At 49.6% G+C, this 17,597-nt stretch overlaps 1 protein-coding gene across 8 annotated transcripts in view; it reads left to right on the top strand.

Moving 5' to 3' along the window:
- Positions 1-323: 323 nt before the first annotated feature.
- Positions 324-17,597, top strand: part of Ino80d (INO80 complex subunit D) — a 77,222-nt gene continuing 59,948 nt past the window's right edge. For 2 of the 8 annotated variants that reach the window (XM_063237336.1, XM_063237334.1), the window contains exon 1: positions 3,877-17,550. The gene's annotated coding sequence lies outside the window, so the exon portion shown is untranslated. Of the gene's footprint in view, positions 3,786-3,876; positions 17,551-17,597 lie in introns of those variants that run through there. The other 6 variants (XM_063237340.1, XM_063237339.1, XM_063237341.1 and 3 more) reach the window with 6 other exon arrangements.

Here is a 17,597-nt window from a genome sequence, read left to right as displayed (position 1 = left end):
ATCTTGAGAAAGGGTCTTTGTCACTAAGTTGCCCAAGCTGGGCTCCAACTTGTGGTTCTCCTACCTTGGCCTCCTAAAATGCTGGGATTACAGGTCAGCGCCAGGATATCTGACCAAATTCATTATGTATCTGTTCACTTGTCTGTTTTTTAAAACAGCCCCTTACTATGCAGTACAGGCTGACCTTGAGCTCAGCGATCCTCCTGCTTCAGCTTCCCAAATGCTGGGATTATAGGCCTGTGCCACCAAGCCCAGCTCACGTTCATCTTTCATGTGTGAATGAAGTCCTTTCAAGAACAGGTCTGAATGCCTATAAGGGCTCTCTGCCACTGAGCCTGAAGTGCAGGCAGGTGCTTTTTACACAACTGAAATCATTAACGTCAAGACAAAACAGATTGATGATTCTAGAATAAAACTATGAAGGCAAATTTCCTATTTCAACTGAGGACCAGAGAGCCACTTTTGTAAGGAAGGCATAACAGAATAAATAGGGTCCTGCTCTATACTGCCCACTGCTTATGGTTAGGGTCAGAAACAAAATACCTTATCACATTGTATCTCAGTTGACAAGCACAACTGTTTACTTTTTTTGCACTTGAAACATTTTTGCAGTATTTTAACTGATGTTGGGCGGGTGTGGTGTGGCATGCCTATAATTCCAGCACTTGGGAGGCTGAGACAAGAGGATTGCTGGAGCTGGAGACCAGCCTGGACTACATAGTGAGCCTAAGGCCAGTTTGAACTGCATAGTGGGACCCTGTCTCAAAAAGACAAAAACAAAAAACAAAACTAAATCAGCTACTTCTGGCCTTCATGGAAGTGGACTAAACCACTAGTTGTCAGCGTGAATGAAGAGAATGCCAAGGCTGGGTACTAAAATTATTTTGGTAAAAGGCACCTGCAGGAAGTCAATGTCTCCTGACAGAGTCCGTGTTGGGGGTGACACCTCGCTTACCTTGGAAGCTGTCAAGTGGGAGAACTCAGAACCCTGCTGCAAAGAAAGCTTTGGGGCTGGGAAGGCGCATCCTCTCCCCCAGGAGAGAGAACCTTCTAACTATATCCAAGGGGGAAGAAAAAGAGGAAAGAATAGTATACAACTTTCATAGTTCTGGGTCAAATTAAATGAGAACACATAAATAAAAGTGTCTGACAACTTTTATTTTATTACCAAGGCACATTAGGTATTCAATAACTTCAGCCAAATTTTGAGCCTCAGAAACCCGTGTAATGGGGTGTCCTTGAATTCTGGTCGGTGAGTTTTGTTAGCATGTGTAGCTTCCAGGATTGGAGAGAGCAACTGAAATGACTTCAGTGATCAACTGACCAATCAAGAAATTCAGCAACACTGCAAATTTAGTGGGGTTTCTGTTTGGATTGTGCCCCAGCCCCATTTTGGCTTATCAGCTGGAATGATGGATTACTGAAAACTGGAGTCATATATAAGTAAAGACCTACTAAGAAATCCTACAGCTACAGAGTAGCCTTACCTCAACAGACACCACACAAGCAAGTTTCCGTGAGGATGAGGGACTCTGTGAAAAGCTGTGACAAACAGCTTAATACAAACACTGAATGCTTGTGTATAAAGTTATGGCCCAGCCGGGTATAGTGGCACACTCCTGTAATCCCAGCCCTTGGGAGGCTGAAGTAGGAGGATTGCTGCAAGTTCAAAGCCAGCCTGGGCTACAAAGTGAGCTGAAAGCCAGCCTGAACTGCATAGGGAGACCCTATCTCAAAAGAAAAATAAATAAAACAAACAAACAAAAAAACCCAAACGATGGCCCATAAAGGCAGAGGTTGTTGGCAGCAAATATGCCTTTCAAACCCACTAGAGGTCTAAGGAAGTAAGGACCTGGTAATGACCAATGCACTTTACTCCAGATGTTTAAAAAAACTGCAAGTACAACCATCTTGATGTGAAGCTCCCAGGATAGGAGTAAACTCATTTTACTTTAATTACGGTAGTTTTTCCCATTAAAAAGGGAAGTAAAAACCAGGAATACTCAAGTGTCCAAATTTAGAGGAAGAGAGTAGACAAAAGTAAAACTGATGGCCATTTCTAAATTCGGAAGCTCCAAAAAGCAAACCTTATGAAGAGGAGCCCCTAGCTGTTTCTAAACACTTTGCAATAGATTTCAAATGAAAGAAATGGTCTACTGATGCAAGACCCTACTATTACAAAGTCACCTCCTGGGTTAGCCAACGTGTCAGAAGAGTAACAAGAGACTCTCCTGGCAGGCAGGGTTAACCTTGATCACCTTTATCTACTGAGCTTTGCTCATTTAAGAAAAGTAAATTCATGACCTTCACTGCAGAATGACAAATCACTCGGGTTGGCAGCCCTGTGTTCTGAACCAGTATTCTAACTCCTAACAAAAATAAACACGTTTCTCACACTGGGTGCAAGCAGTGACACGTGTGAGCGCTGAACATCTAAACTTCAAAGAATCTAGATAAGAAAACAAATGTCTAGATAGAATTAAGAACAATTTTACTTAAAGAAAACCTAAGGCAGTCTTTAAATCTATTTCCAGGTTTGCAGTAGCCTTTCTTCTCGAAGCACACAACGAATTAGGATTATTTTTGGCTAAGTGGTCAGCTATACTCTGGGGGCTGATCTCTGCTTTTATTTGCACTGTGGAAAATAAACAGCTGTATTATGCCTTTTCTGGACGGTGAATTAGGATTTATTTACATTCCTTGGAGAGATGGAGACAAAAGACATTCCTTTATAATTGCCTCCCAGCACTCTCAATTTGGAGGACCACATGGAACACATATTTTTATATCTATTAGAGGAAAATAAATCCCCACACACACGATAACACAGGATCAGCAGACAAAGTGCCTGTGAAGTCTCTTGGAGTACAAATTTACAAACTGATCTACAAATCTACAAACAGACCCAGAACTTAAGACGTGGCATGCAGAAAGTCATGATAAGCCTGAATAAAAATTAAATAAATAGTAATAAATTACACCACCATGGTCCCTAACACGGCAAAAAATTAGAATACAAAATAATCATCACCGGAAAATCCGTGTCCCGAAAAGAGTTGTCCCCAACAGCAGCCCCGGGGCCCTGCCTGCCCCGAAGCACCTGCGAGCGCGGCTCGGGCGCCCCGGTCCCGCCCGCGGCCCGGCCTGGTGCAGGCGGCGGGCTCCCCGGGGCGGAAGCGGGCCTTGACCAGGGGCGCCGCACTTTTGCCCCCGGCCCCCTCCGTCGCTCCAAGATGGTAGGGAAGTTGTCGTTCGGAGGCCCGAGGAGCCGCGCGCTGGTGCTATGTCCTCGCAGTGCCGGTAGTGGTGCTGTAGGAGGCTGCTGCTTCTCCTTGTGCGGCCGGCAGCCCTGCCTTCACGGCTGGGGAGTACATTCAGGGATTTCCCCTTCATAATCACCGACCCCGGGCGCACTTTCTACTTTCCAAAATAAAAGAAAAAAAAATGATGATCCTCACCCCACTCGCTTGACAAGCAAAAGCTCTCGCCGAAGCCCAAGGGGGAGCAGCGGCGGCGGCGGCCGAGCCTCCCGGTGCAGAGCCGGCGCCTCTCGCGCTGAGCTGTCAGCCCGGCCGAGGAAAAAGGGGGGAACGAGGAAAAAAAAAAAAAAAAAAAAAAAAAAAAAGCGGCTGAAAGGTAAGCAGAGGCGGCCCCAGGCCCGGCCCACATCCCCGGGCTCCCGTAGGGCGGCGGGCTGGGCCGCGCGAGCAGGGCGGGCGGCGAGCGCGCTTACGTGAGGCCGGGGATCGTCGGCCCACGCCAGGCCGCGCGCGGAGAATGGACTGGTGAGTGGGGCCGGCGCCGGGGCGGCGGGGCCCGAGGCGTAGGGTTCGGGGGGAATGGGCCAGCGGGCGGGCGGGCGGGGTGCGACGGGCGCACGGCCTACTTGGGCCGGGCCAGGGCGGGGTGCGCGGCGGAGAGGCGCCGGCTAGGCCTCGCGCAGGAGGTCCCTGGCGGCCGGGTCCTGGCCCGGCCCCAGCAGGCCCGGGAGCCGGACGGGGCGCTGCGGGCCCGAGCCCGACGCCGGACCAGGCCTTCCCGCATGCAGGCCAGGCCGCCGGGGCAGGACCCTGAAGGCCGTAACTGGGTTTATTTGTTTCCTCCTAGGCGCGCGGCCGGGCCGGGCCGGGCTGGGCCGGGGCGGGGCGGCGGCCCGCGGGCGTGGGGTGGGTGGAGGGGCGGCGAGGAGTCAGGTGCAGCGCGGCCGGAAAGTTTCGCTCTAGGCCGGAGCAGGGGGCGGCCCCGTGCGCGGGGCGTCCTGGTCCCGCCCGGGACCCCCCGAGGGCGTGGGCCGCGCGCCGGCCGCTCGGCTCCGAGGCTGGGAACCGGTTCCGTCCGCTGAGGTACTCCGCCCCTGCCCGCCCGCCCGCGTCCCGCATGCCCTCGGTGCGAACTCGGCCGGCGGCCGGGCCCGCGGCGGGGATCGGGCCTGCTCTTCCGGGTCGGAAAAGTTTCCCGGCGCCTCTCGGAGCGTCGTTCTCGGGGCCGGCGCGGGGCTCGCGGGGAGGCGCGGGGAGTCGGTGTTCCCGCCGGACGGTCCGGCCCGGCCCGGCCCGGCCCTGGTATCTCCGGGCCCTGTCGCCCGGCCGCGCCCCGCGCCCCGCGCCGTCGGGCCCGGGCCTTCCCAGAGGAGCCGCGCGGGGGCGCGGGGCTCAGACCCGGGCGCCCGGGGCTGGGTGCGGCGGGCAGGCGGGCGGCTGGGGCCGGGTGTTACCTGCGGGCGCGAGCGGGGCGATCGTCCGCGGAGCTCGGCGCGCGCTCCCCGACTCCCGAGGCTCCGCGAGGGCCTCCGACTGCCGGGCACAGCCGCACTGGGGCGTTCGGATTTGGCATTTTGTTCTGTTTAACACGGACTCGGTTTGAGTTCTATATTGGTGTCAGGAGTTGTTTGTTTTGTTGTTTTTTTTTAACGTAGTAAACTGAAAACCTCCGTCTGGATTTCCTGCGGGGGAGCGTCCCGGGCGGCGACGGCGCCGAAGTTGCGAGGCTCACGGACCCGCCGCCGGCCTCGCGTGCGCGGCTGGAGGGCTCGCCCTTCCTCTCGTTTGTTTTTCTCCTGCTTTGAGTGAGCCGGGCTGTTGTGGGGCGCGCGCGTGCGTGTGTGTGCGCGTGTGCGCGGGCTGGCGCAGGTCGGCGTTCGCTGGCAGCGGTGGCCACGTTCCGCCCGTCCCGGCCCCCGTAGCGCCGTGGGTGCCTAGGGGAGGATGGGGACCCGAGAGTGCCCGGCTCCCTACTACTCCGGTGCGAAACTCCGCTCCTCCCCGAGGGGTCGCCTGCCTTCGGCGCTCTGGTGACCCAAGTCGCGATCGTGAGGGTTGTCTGGGGTTCGATCCCGAACTACAAATGACATTTCATGGCTGTTTTAACTTTATTCATTGAAATTCCTATCGGCTTGGAAAGTTGTACCAAAAAAACGATTACTGATAGTTTGTCTTTACTTTTAGAGCATATTAGATAGGGGGAAAATCGTTCCAGAAGGCATTTTTCCCTAGAGATTTTAAGGTTTGAAAGAAATTTTGTTGCCTTATCATTTGATAATTTTAAGGTTACATTTTCAGCTTTCTAAGGTCTCAAAACTGTAAAAACACCAAAATCTCGGTATCCTCACCCGAACATTTATTATTTCCCCAATATAATCATCTCATGGGCTGCTTTATTCCTAAAGGAATATAGTAAGTTTGATGTTTTTAAAAATTACATTCTATTTAAAACTAATAAAGACTTTCAGAGCAAATATTGAATTAGCTTTAAATTGCTTAGGGAATATACTTTGTCACTAATAAACGTTTGAAAGGTGGATGTTTAATTTATGAGTCTGAAATAATCAAGTTTTCTTTCCTCAGAAAGGTTTTATAAAGAAATCTATGTCCCCATCTAAACTGTTTTTCTCAGGAAATCATGTTGCTGCTATTTTTAGAGGAATGAGAATTTTAGTTTAGATTGATTTTTAAAAATTCTGTCTCAGCCAGTTACGGTGCTGTGACCCTGTAATCCCAGATCTCTGGAGGCTGAGGCAAGAGAACTGCCACGGATTTGAGGTCCGCCTGGGCTCCATAACTGAGTTCAAGACCAGCCTGAATTACAGAGATGGTCTATAGAAAAAAAAAAAGAAAAAGAAATAAAGAAAATTCTGCATTAGTTCTCAAAATGAAAAGTAACATTAAAATTAAAAATGTCATTCAAAAAAACGCTGATATACGCATTGTCCCTGAGATGCCCCTTCAGGGTTAGTGGCTCTCACTGTCCAGACTTAGTTCTCATACTGGAGACCCTCTGACAGTTTCTGGTGACAGCAGAGACCTAGCCCATCAGACGAGTGTGGCTCGTAGGTGCAGATCACTCTTTGGCTAAGCCCAGTCACACTGCAGACACTGTGGGGTTCTCTCCCCATGGCAGGCGGGAGAGTCCCAGAGGTGCTCACAGGGAGGCAGCTTTCACAGTGCTCCTGGCTGTGACACTGGGGGCCGGGGGGGAGACCTGCTGACACTTGAGGCCTCCCTCTTTACTACTTGGTTCTTGCTTCTTCCTGAGGTGCAATTTGTTTACTAAGCCCGTTTTTTGGAGAAATTTCATTTGTATCTTGGCACCCCGCAGTCAGAGGCTTGTTTGGACTGGGTTTGGGGTCTGATCCTTGCTCTTCCGGTGGGCGGTTACTTACAGGCTGGGTTTCTTTATCTGGAAGTAGAAAGCACATTCTTGGTGAGATGGTATGCACTGTGCCCTTGGTGGGTGTTCCTTCTCTGCCCTCCTTGCTAGTGGCTCCTCTGGATAGTATTTCTAGTATTTGCTCACTTATTTTGTAACTAAAAAGCCAGGAGTGGGGCATTCTTATTTTATACTTGAGCACAGACTTCCTTGTGGTATACACTGTTAACTGTCTTCCCCTTGGTGTTGGAGATCCAACCTCCTTCCCCCTAGGTGCCAAGTAAGCACTCTGCCACTGAGCTGTACCTCTGGCCAAACAGTTTTGGTGCCTTTTCTTCAGTTTGTGTGACTTCAAAAACATAAATGTGGGCTTTTCTATTAACAATGGGTGTATAGTTTTCTTTTAGTTTATGCTGTTCAGGCTGGCCTTGAACTCACTGTGGAGGCCAGGTTGCCCTCACAATGATCCTCCTGCCTCAGCCTCGTGAATGCTGAGAATATCACTGTGCACTAGCACACCCTGTTTAGTTGTGTAGTATTGTGTTCATTAAAACTGGAACTCTGGAATCCCAGTGGCCCTGCATCCTAGCTGTGTAACAGCGGTATATCACTTCATCTCATGGAGCCTCAGTTTCTTGATCTGTGAGAGGGGGTGATGACAGTGCCTACTTCACATGTGCTGTGAAAATTAAATTTGGAACTGCACATCAAGCCTTCAGGTCTGTCTTTAAAGCACTTACTGGGATTAATATTCTCAGTGTGAGTGTTGAATGCATCCCTGACTCAGTATATATTAATATTATTAATAAGTAGTGTGAATGTAGACAGAATGTTATAATTACCTTCATAGGGCAAATAAATATTGTTGTGCCAGTAAAAAATCGCAGTGTGTTCATAGAAAGTTTCATCAGCTACAAGTTGGCCTGGCCTCTACCCTTGAATCCTGAATGAGCAAACAGCATGAGGTGTCGAATTTGTCTCAGCCCCAGACTCTTCCTGGAGGCTTGTAAGTCTTAACGCTTGGCTCTGGGCGCCTGAGCCTAAGACCTCAGGGAGTCAATGCCCGCTCCAGTGGTTCATTGGGCCGATGGCTGGTTTCCCTTACTGGGAAGGGAGTCTGTGCCTCCCCCCCCCCCCATCTCTTCCACTCCCAGACTGGAGGGCAGGGTGGGCTGGCCTGGGGGAAGGAAGCCAGCTTCTCCCTGCTGCTCCAGGGCAGCCCCGGGGCACAGGCTGTGTGGGGAGGGGTCAGGTATTCCCGGAGGTGGGGACTGGAGTAGGAAGCAATTCCTGGGGACAAAAGAGGATTCTGTGTTGCAAATTGTGGTTTCTCCAGGCCCTGGAGTTGAGGGAGTGTGGGAAAAAGGTGGCGAGGTCAGGTTAGCCAGGCCTGGGCAGCAGGAATTTCCTTGTTAGACGGAGGAATTTCCATCAGTTTTCTAGATTCATAAGCAAACCCTGCGAAGGCGTTTGGTCAAACAAGTGATTACAGTTCTGAGGATTCTGGTTGTCCAGAAACCACTGAAGGACGGTAGGACCGGAGTTAAACTCGAGAGGCAGCTCCTGGGAAGAGAGTGGAGAGGGCGGGAAGCAGGCAGCTACCTGACGGAGAGGAGGCGGCTGTGGCTGAGGTTAGGAGATGAGGGAGGTGAGCGGTCACCCACCTTCAGGGCGGGCCGTTGGCCAGAGGTGCGGGCGGGCTGCGTGACAGGTGTGTACCTCCAGCTGGAAGGGGCCCAGTCAATTGGTTGGGATTGCCCCTCTTTATATGTTGAGGATTTTCAGTGAGCTGTTGTCACAGCATTAGGGGATTTTGTGTGAAACCTTGGATTTTTAAAAAATCTTTTAAAAAGATTTTAAAAGATGGGATGGGATGATTTGAAAACCTGGCTTTATTATTATTTTATTTTTTTAATGATGGTGAGACTTGCTGGCTCTGGTTTGCCTTAGAGGCCCCTTGTCCTGCTTCCCCACAGAGGAAGAGGGGGGAACGAGCGAGCCCCGAGTGCTGGACCGGGGGGAAGGAGGTAGTGACCATGCCACCAACATGGTGGGGGGTGCGCGCGTTGGTCGGCAGTGAAGTCCACTGGTCTCAGATCCCTGGCGCTTCCCGTAGTACAGGGCGCCTGCAAGGAGACTGCGTGGCCCGAGGAGCTCAGGCAGGTCCCATGTAGCTGCCAAGCAGCTGGGGGGCACCCACCCCTACCAGCCAGACCAGGGCCATCCTGCCAGGACCTCCTCCCAAGGCTGGTGCCCTGGGATGCAGTCTCCCACGGACCCGGAAAAAGGTGTCAGTGGGCCACCCAGGACCCCACGAGCAGCTGGAGGGCACTGGAGCCCTGCGGCTTGCAGATTAAAGCCATAGTGCTAATGGCTGCTACTCACTGCTCCAGTAGTAGTTAACACAGGGTGATTGCTGTGTGCTGGCTACCATGCTAAGCACGGCTCACGAAATACCTAATTTAATTCTCCTGGGTGACTCAGCGAGGTCGGCACAGTTATAATCTTCCCTTTGCAGATGAGCCCTTTCCCGCTGCAGCCCTGTCCCAGGTTGCTTCCAGAGCCAGTGAGAAAGCAGCTCTGCTCCTGCATAAACCTCCTCACCTTCCTCCTAAACCCCTCGAGGAGCCGTGGAAAGGCCGTATAAATTATTTCAGGTTCTTCGTCACAGTCTTTGTCAGATAGACATTTGCAAAGCGTTTATTTTCAGTGTTCTGGTTTGATTTTTTGTTTTGTTTTGTACTGGGACTCAAACTCATGACCTTGTGCTTGCCAGGCAGATGCTTATTGCCCCTGAGCTGTATCCACAGCCCTGAACTTTGGCTGTTTGAGATAGGTCTCAGTATGTATCTGAGCCAAGCCTTGAACTCAGGACAATCCTCCTGCCTCAGCGTCAGGTGTGTTGAGATTACAGGTGTGCTACAGCAGGCCAGTTACTTTGAACTTTATAATAAATGGCAAGTTTTTTCACCGATTTTTTTTCCTCTTTTTCAGTCACATTGGTTGATTTTAATCATTGCTCAGTCAAACCTTACTACTTTACATATTGATATGTGGATGTTAGGTTTTTAAAATTAAATGAGCTAGGCATGGTGTTAAATTCCTGTAATCCTTCCAATCACTCCCAAGAGGCAAAAGCAGAAGGATCACTGTGAGGGTAAGGCCAGCCTGGGCTACATAAGAGACTGTCCCCCCAAAAAACAAACAAACAAACACCAAAGAGGTAAAGCTTAGTTTTAGCTTTTATCGTCAGTAGAAAATGCAATAGTATTTGCCCTTTACTCTTTTTTTCCTCTTTGAGCAGGGTCTCACTTTGCAGTGCAGGCTGATCTTGAGCTCACCATGTTGCCGAGGCTGGCCCTGAACTTTACCGTGATCCTTCTTCCTCAGCCTCCCCAGTGCTGGGGTTACAGGTGTGCACTGCCATGTCCTGTTTCCCTTCCATTTTTGAGGTGCTGGGGATTGAACCTACGGTTTAATGCCCAAGTGCTGTTATCACTGAGCTGTATGCCCAACCTAGGAGACCTGGTAATATTTAAATTTTACAGCCAGTAAGGTGTTTGATTAAGATTGCAGTTTCCTTTCTTCTATCCATCTCCCACTGCATGAGGAGTACAGCGATGTCAACTTCCTCCCTAGGGGTGTAGGGGTTGTTTTTGGAGTGAAGACCTCCACCTGGGAGGAGCCAGGAACAGAGGCTCAGCAGCAGAACACTCAGTGCATGGGACCCGGGTCCCAGCTGTGCAGAACAAAAGTCACTGTCAAAACCCTAACCGGAGGTGAGCGGAGGGAGTTTTTACCCTTAAAACCTTCTTAGTGTCTTGTTATCATTTATTCTTTATTAATAAGGAAAGACACTTGGGAGCCTGAGGCAGGAGGAGTGCAGGTTCAAACCCAGCCTGGATAACTGAGTGAGATCTTGTTTCAAAAAATTTTAAAAGCCCTGAGAATATAGTTTGGTGCAAAGGCCCTGGAATTGATTCCTGGTATTAAAAACACTAACAAATCAGTAGGAAAAACTATTTCTTAAGGTAGGAAAGATCAGGTGAACAGTTGCTCTAGTTTATAGACAAAGTTACTTGGATATTAAGGTAATATTCATTGGTGATTTTGAAGCAGCAGTCCATTCTCTTCTGTCAGTCTTTCTCTTTATGGTATATAAAATAAGACTGTCAGAGATTACATCAGGCTGGGAATACAGTTCGGTGCCACAGCGTCTGCCTGGCAAGCGCAAGGTTATGCATTTGATTCCTGGTAGCAAAAAACAAAACAAAAGGAAGATTAAGACGAGCATATAGATAATGTGTGTTGTGTGTGTGTGTGTGTGTGTGTGTGTGTGTGTGTGTGTGTGTGGTTCTAGAATTGGAACCCGGGGACCTGGGTTTGCGCTCTCTACCACTGTACTATATATACCCTCTAGCCTGAACTGAACTTCGAAAAGACAAATTTGAAAATAGCAGTTCGCTGTTTAAAAGGAAAGTATAAAGAATCACAGAATGTGGACTCTTACCAGGACTTTAAAAAAAAAAATGAAAAGAAGAAATGGGAGGGAAAATTGAAAATTAATGTAAGAAAATGGAGGTTGAAGGGCAACTGGGTGCAAGGTGCTGGACCAGCCTGCTTTGTTCAGTGGGAGGGAACCCAGGCGGTGGGAAGGGCGGCGAAGAGGCCGTGGACTAGTGAGAAGCAGGCTTTTCCTGCGTCCTGGTGTTGTGGAACACGATTTGCTGAATAAGTACTGAGTCACCAATTATATAACGTTCCTTTGAAAAAGCCATTTGCTGTTACTTACATATGCTAAAGCTTCCACGTGATACTCTGTCTTGGTATATGGCTGTGGTACTAGAAAGGCCTGTATGAGCTGGGCGTGGCACACCACACCTGTCATTCCAGCACCCAGAGGCTGAGGCAGGAGGATCGGCGTGAGGTCCTGGCCAGCCTGGGTCACGGGGTTACACAGTGAGTTGGGCCTGCCTGAACTACATAGCAAAACATTGTCTTGAATACTGTCCCTGCCAAAAGAACACCTGAACCTGGGCATGAGCGGGTGCCAGGAAAGGTTTCCTCTGTGGAGTACGTGTCAGACACAGTGAGAGGAACAGCTTTCTCCCAAGTAGGTGACACCCTGGGGGCAAAACCAAAAGCCCTGTCCTGCAGCCACAGCGCTGGGCGTGCGCCCTGGGCTCCCGGGGCACGGGGCACGAGTGCCAAGGCAGGGAGAAGACCAGCATTAAGGGCTGAGGACTGAAGACGAGAAAGCCTAAGTTGTGGTCCTCCAGAGCCACGCCATGCAGAGCCTATCCAGCATGGAGTCGGCCCTCAGGAGAAATTTGTTCCTAAGAATTTACTTCAAATCCGGCAGCTGAAAGTTCAGCCAGTTCCTTGTGGTAGGAGGTGGGGTGAGATATAGCTCTTCTGAAACAGGAGTTTGAAGATGAAACAAAAAGTTTAAAAAAAAGAACAGTAAGACAACAGAAAAGGCAAAGTCAGCTGATGAAACCAGGGTACAAGTCAAAGAGAAAAGTCCCACTGATGGGGAAATGCTCCCTTTCAAAGCCATGCCTGGAGGGGCGTGTCTGTAATCCCATCCATCACACAGGAGGCTGAAGCAGGAGGAAGCTATATAGTGAGTTCAAGGCCAGCATGACTACATACAGAGGCACAGTCTCCAAAAGTTTTTTAAAAAAATGATAGTCGCTTTCCAAGCAGTGGATGGATAATAGAGACGAGATTGAGAAATGTGAGCGGTCTAAAAAGGGGAAAGTGAAAGTGAGGAAAGACCAGAGGTGCTAGGTCTGGTGGTTTACACCTGTAATCGCTGCTGCTTAGGAAGCTGTGCCAGGAGCAGCCAGACCGAGGCCAGCCTGGGCAGTCTGGTGAGGCCTCACCTCAGGCTTGTGGGACACGGGACGCGGGGCACTGGCCTGGCATGAGTGGGGCTGTTTCCGTCTCCTGAGCTGCAAACACAAGAAGGAGTTCTTATCTTTTTTTTTTTTTTTTTTTTTTTTTTTTTTGTCTTTTTTGTTTTTTATCGGTACCAGGGATCGAACTCACGACTGCCTGCTTGCAAGGCAGGCGCTTATGCCGCTGAGCTAAATCCCCAGCCCCAGGAGTTCTTATCTTTACCTGGGTGAGCTGGTTGTTGGCATTCTCACAGCTGGGAAGCTGAGGCAGGAGATCGAAGTCTATGGTTAGTCTGGTCTACACGGAGCCACCCTAAGCTCAAAGACTAAAAGTAAAGAAAAGAAAATGATTGTCAGGTTGGAGCAGAGGTGTAACCTAGTAAGAGACACACGTGGGAACATGGGGGAGCTGAGGGTGTAGCTCAGCGGCTGGGCTCCTGCCTAGCGATGTTGAGACTTAAGTTCTGTCCCTGACATCGCAGAAGTAGATAAAAAACAGTAACTGTTTTCTACTCCATGGCCATCCGGTGCCCAGCATAGCTGTGCGGCTCAGCGCTGCTGGGGAAGGGAGGGAGGGCTGTGTGGTCAGGCAGGAGCACGCTGTGACCCTGTGAAACTTAATTTGCAGACAGGGAAGGGGGCCAGCTGTCCCGTAAGTCGTGGCTTTCCCGTTTATGACCTAAAATGTAGCCCCAGAAAAATCGAGAGCAAGAGGGCGGCAGACTTGTTAGCAGCAAATTTGAAAGCACAGCAGCCTTGCTACCTGTGTCAGAGAAGACTGCAGCCAGCCGCCCGGCCTCTGGCTTTCTCTTTCAGCCGCACCCCTGGCTGCCTTTCTTTTCTTTTGCTGCTTTTTTGTCTGTCTGTCTGTGTAACCATCTGTCTGTGTGTCTTCTCTCTGACTCCCACTCTGTCACCCCTCGTTCCAGGTCTGAAGGTTGAATCCTGAGCCCTCTCCCCGTCCTTGGGTTTTGTTTTGATGCAGGGTCCTCCAGGCTGCCCTTGATCTTGGGCCCCGCCTGCCCCCCACGCCTTCCATAGCCCAAAGTGCGGGCCGGAGCACAGAGCTGGAGTTCCCAGGCTGGCGTCCACACCGTAACACATCAGTGTGGTTTGAAGGTGCAAAACATCAGGAGAGACAGACGTCCACTGGTAGCACGCAATTTGAGTTTAGTTTTTCCAGGCCTTGCTACGAGGGGCAGAGGAGAGGACGACCCAGCGTCATGGGAATGACGTAGGGGACAGTGAGCCCTGTACACTCTGGGTGTTTTTCAAACGTGTGTTAGACCCCCATGAAAATCCTAGTCAAGTCCAAAACCCTAAGATATAATGCAGATAACGAACGTTTCCTTTTCATCTCTGGAATTTAAACAAAAAACATTGTAACCCTTACTGTCTGAAAAAAAAGTGATTTATTGAAAGAGAAGTTAGGAAGTCTAATCCAAATGAGCTAGAATGAACTGATGGTCAAAATTCTATGTGCTGGACCAAGGTCCTCAGAGCAAAAGTCAAAAGTCATAAACAGATCACTAAGCAAGAAAATGAAAATAAAAATATTCAGGAAGCAGAATAAGCCGGGTATGGTGGCAACATGCCTGTAATCCTAGCGCTTGAGAACTAAGGCAGGAGGATCACCTCGAGTTTCAGGCAGGTCAAGGCTACATAGTGAATCCAGGCTAGCTTGGACTACACAGTGAGACCCTGTCTCAAAAACAAGAAGCAGAATGAAATAAATGAAACACAACAGGAGCGATAGTATTAGCAGAGAATTAAAAAAAAAAAAACATAAATGAATGTACTAGTAAATCCAAGAGGCTTCTTTTTGTAGCTGGTGTTAAAAACACTAAAGAGAGAAGAATTAAATCCAGTCATGAACAGAGCGGAACACATGAATCCTCATAAGAACAGTCACTATGAGGACAGATCACAGGTAGTGAGAGGCTGTTGTACTGATAGGCAAACAAGTGTGAAAACCTGCTGCACAATTCTCAACCCGGGCAACCTGAGGACCTTAAAATAACCAATCTTCAAATACCTTCAAATATCCTTCAAATACCTGGACAAGATGGGCGGTGGCCAGTTCCACAGCGCTGGCTGAGCATGCCCAAGGCCTCAGATTTGACGCCTGGCACCATAGAGGCTGAAACACAATTTGGTAGGATGAGCCTTCCGTTCTGAGTTAAAACAAGGTCTGGGAAGACTGGGCCTGATAGCATCCGCCTGTAATCCCAGCACTGGGGTGGCTGAGGCAGGAGAGTCGCTTTGAGTTTCAGGCCAGCCTGAACTGCATGGTGCAGCCCTGTCTCAAAAAGACCAAACATGAGACATGCTGGGGAGGCCACTTGGTGGCAAAGTGCTTGTCCAGCATCTCCAGTACTGCAAAAACCAAACAGCAAAACAGAACAGGAACAGCTGTTCTGAATGAAACCAAAACTGGTTTACGTTGTTTTGCTTTTTGGTGTTAGAGATTGAACCCAATGCTTCCCACGTGCCGAGCACATGTTTTGCTGAGCAACACACAGGAAATACGTCTTACAGAAGTCAGCTGCCACCCTTCCTCTTCTTCCTCTTCCTCTTCCTTTTGAGACAGGTCTTTGTGGCTCAGGCTGGGCTGGAACTCAGGGCGATACTGCTGCCAGAGCCATTGGCTGTCTTTATTATTAGCACTGCACAGCCAGTCAGCTGGGGTGGACAGGCGTGACTGTTGGCAGCTCATGGGGGGACAGAGGCTGTGGTTGTGTGCAGTGCCTTGAGTGTGCCAGTGTGAGAGGTGAGTGTGGCCCTCTCCACTGTTGCTTTTTTCTTCAGAAAGACAAACTGATTTTTTTATGTGCCTGTGGCCAGGGCTTTTTCCCTGGGGTGCACACGGGCTTCTGGAGCTAGGTGGGGACTATGCAGGGGCTGCAGCTTGGAGCCCCGTGGAGGAGGCACTGTCCTGGAAAAGCCAGAGCCTCGGAGCAGCTATGTCTCCGTTCTCGCAGCTTTCCCTTCTAGCAGCCCAGGAAGGTGGGAAAGAGAAGCCCTGGTTCTTATTTGAGACTTTATCCGTGTGTGATTAGATTCACCTGGTGATGTGTGTGGTTCTTATTTAACTAAGCTAGTATCTCAGGTTTTTTCCCCGTTAAAGTGAGTGAAATGTTTCTTGAGAAAGGTGTGCAGGTGCTCCATCCACCACTGTCATTACCAGGATGCCAGGAACTGTCAGTAGTCTTCCTGCCTCAGCCTCCTGAGTGCTGGGATTGCAGACATGTGCCCGTACAGCGGATAATGTATTATAAGAATTGTTGCTTCTGAATAACAATTACAGGAATAAACTGTGTGTCCAGTGCTTCTCATGTGGTGGGCGTGTCCCTTAGAGTGTTGTGTGCTTTGTATCATTTGGTCCTTGGGAAACCTGGCAATAACAGAGCGACTGTCACAGCTGTTTGACAGATGAGGAAGTTGAGAATCAGAGAGGTCCATGATTTGGTCAGTGTAACAGTAAGTGGCACAGATTTGGGGCTTGAACAATAACTTTCTACTCAAGTGTCTGTGTGTCTTTTCACTCAGTGGTATAAAGGAATTTTTTTTCTCTTTTTCTGTGCATTGCTTTTTGCTGGGAAGGGAACCTGGCATCTTGGACATGGCAAGCACTCACCAGTCTCCTGAGCCACCCTTGCTTCGGGGTCGTCCAGGAACTGTCATCTGAGCTGTTGCGTGTTGCATCTTGGTGACCTCAGGAGGATCAGCCTGGGTCCGCGCACTAGGAGCCTGATTTGGCAGGGAGAATGAGTGTCAGGGTTGTGGACTGTGGTGTCCCATGAGTGCTGTCCCTGGCCTGTTGTGTGTAGGAAGCTAGTGAGTGTCGTGTAATTTCTTCTCACCTTCTTACGCACTCTCAAAAGACTCAAACCATAGTCACTGCCCTATTCCAAGCGACTGGGAGCTCCCCATGGTGCAGGACTCTGAGACATGTGAATGTGGTTGGGTGACATGTCTTTGGGCTCAGGACGTTCATGGTTTGATGGCACAGACAGAAGTGGAAGGCAGTAGCATGTTTTTAAGAGCAGAACTTTGCTCCATATTGTGTTTCATAGAAACACTTTGAATTGCTGATTTTTATATACAACCAAATGTCTTAGTTACTTTATTCATTGCTAAAATGTAATACCTGACACAAGTTAAAGGAGAGATTTTTGTTGGCTCACAGTTTGCAGAGGTTTTAGTCCATAGTCAGCTGGCTCCAAAGCAGGATGGCACATGGCAGAGGAGAAACAGTCCATGGCAGGGCAGTCAGGAGGCAAAGAGAGATCACGAGAGGAGGAGGGATAGAGACCCTTCGGCCATGACTGGGCTTCTCCCAGCATCACATTTTGTTGTAAACTCATCAGTCACCTCCCAGAGCCCACCTGTGTTCACATGAGCTAGAGGGGGGCTTCTAGAACAGACTATAACACCATAAAAAATACAGGCTTTCAGAGGGAGACTAGGTCTACAGTTAATTCCACCAGCGTATTAAAGGGTTTGGTTTACCAGTGGTGAAAGCTAGGAGTGGTGGTGCATACCTGTAATGGCAGAACTCTGGAGGCAGAGGCAGGAAGACCACTGCAACTTTAAGGCCAGCCTGAAATACATAGACCTGGTGTCGAAAAAAACAGTAACAAAAACCTGCCAAAGGTGAAGTAGAAAGACCTGCACCTGTGATACTCATTTGGTGGACTAGCTCAGCTGTTCTGAAGTAGTCACAAAATTCAGTGTGAGTGGATCAGTGGTTTAGCTCAGTGTAGTCTAGGTTCCACAGAAACATTTCTTTGAGGGCACACTTGAGAGGAGAGGCAGGTGAGGCAGAGGCTGGAAGATTCCTGCAAGTTCAAGGCCAGCCTGGGCTGCAAAATGAATTGAAGGCCAGCCTGAATTGCATAGTGAAACCCTGTCTCAAAAAGAAAGAAGGAAACGTTTCTCCCAAATTGCCAAATGTCTTTTTAACCCCACGTCTTAGTGACTTTCTGAAGTGAATATCAAGGTAACTTACTCTATAATAATGCCTTTTGTTTTTTTTATTCAACTTCA

Source organism: Cavia porcellus, unplaced genomic scaffold, assembly GCF_034190915.1.
Source record: "Cavia porcellus strain 051 isolate PalLab524CR breed Dunkin Hartley unplaced genomic scaffold, mCavPor4.1 scaffold_26, whole genome shotgun sequence".
Taxonomy (NCBI): Eukaryota; Metazoa; Chordata; class Mammalia; order Rodentia; family Caviidae; genus Cavia; species Cavia porcellus.
This window is presented reverse-complemented; position numbering and strand designations above follow the sequence as displayed.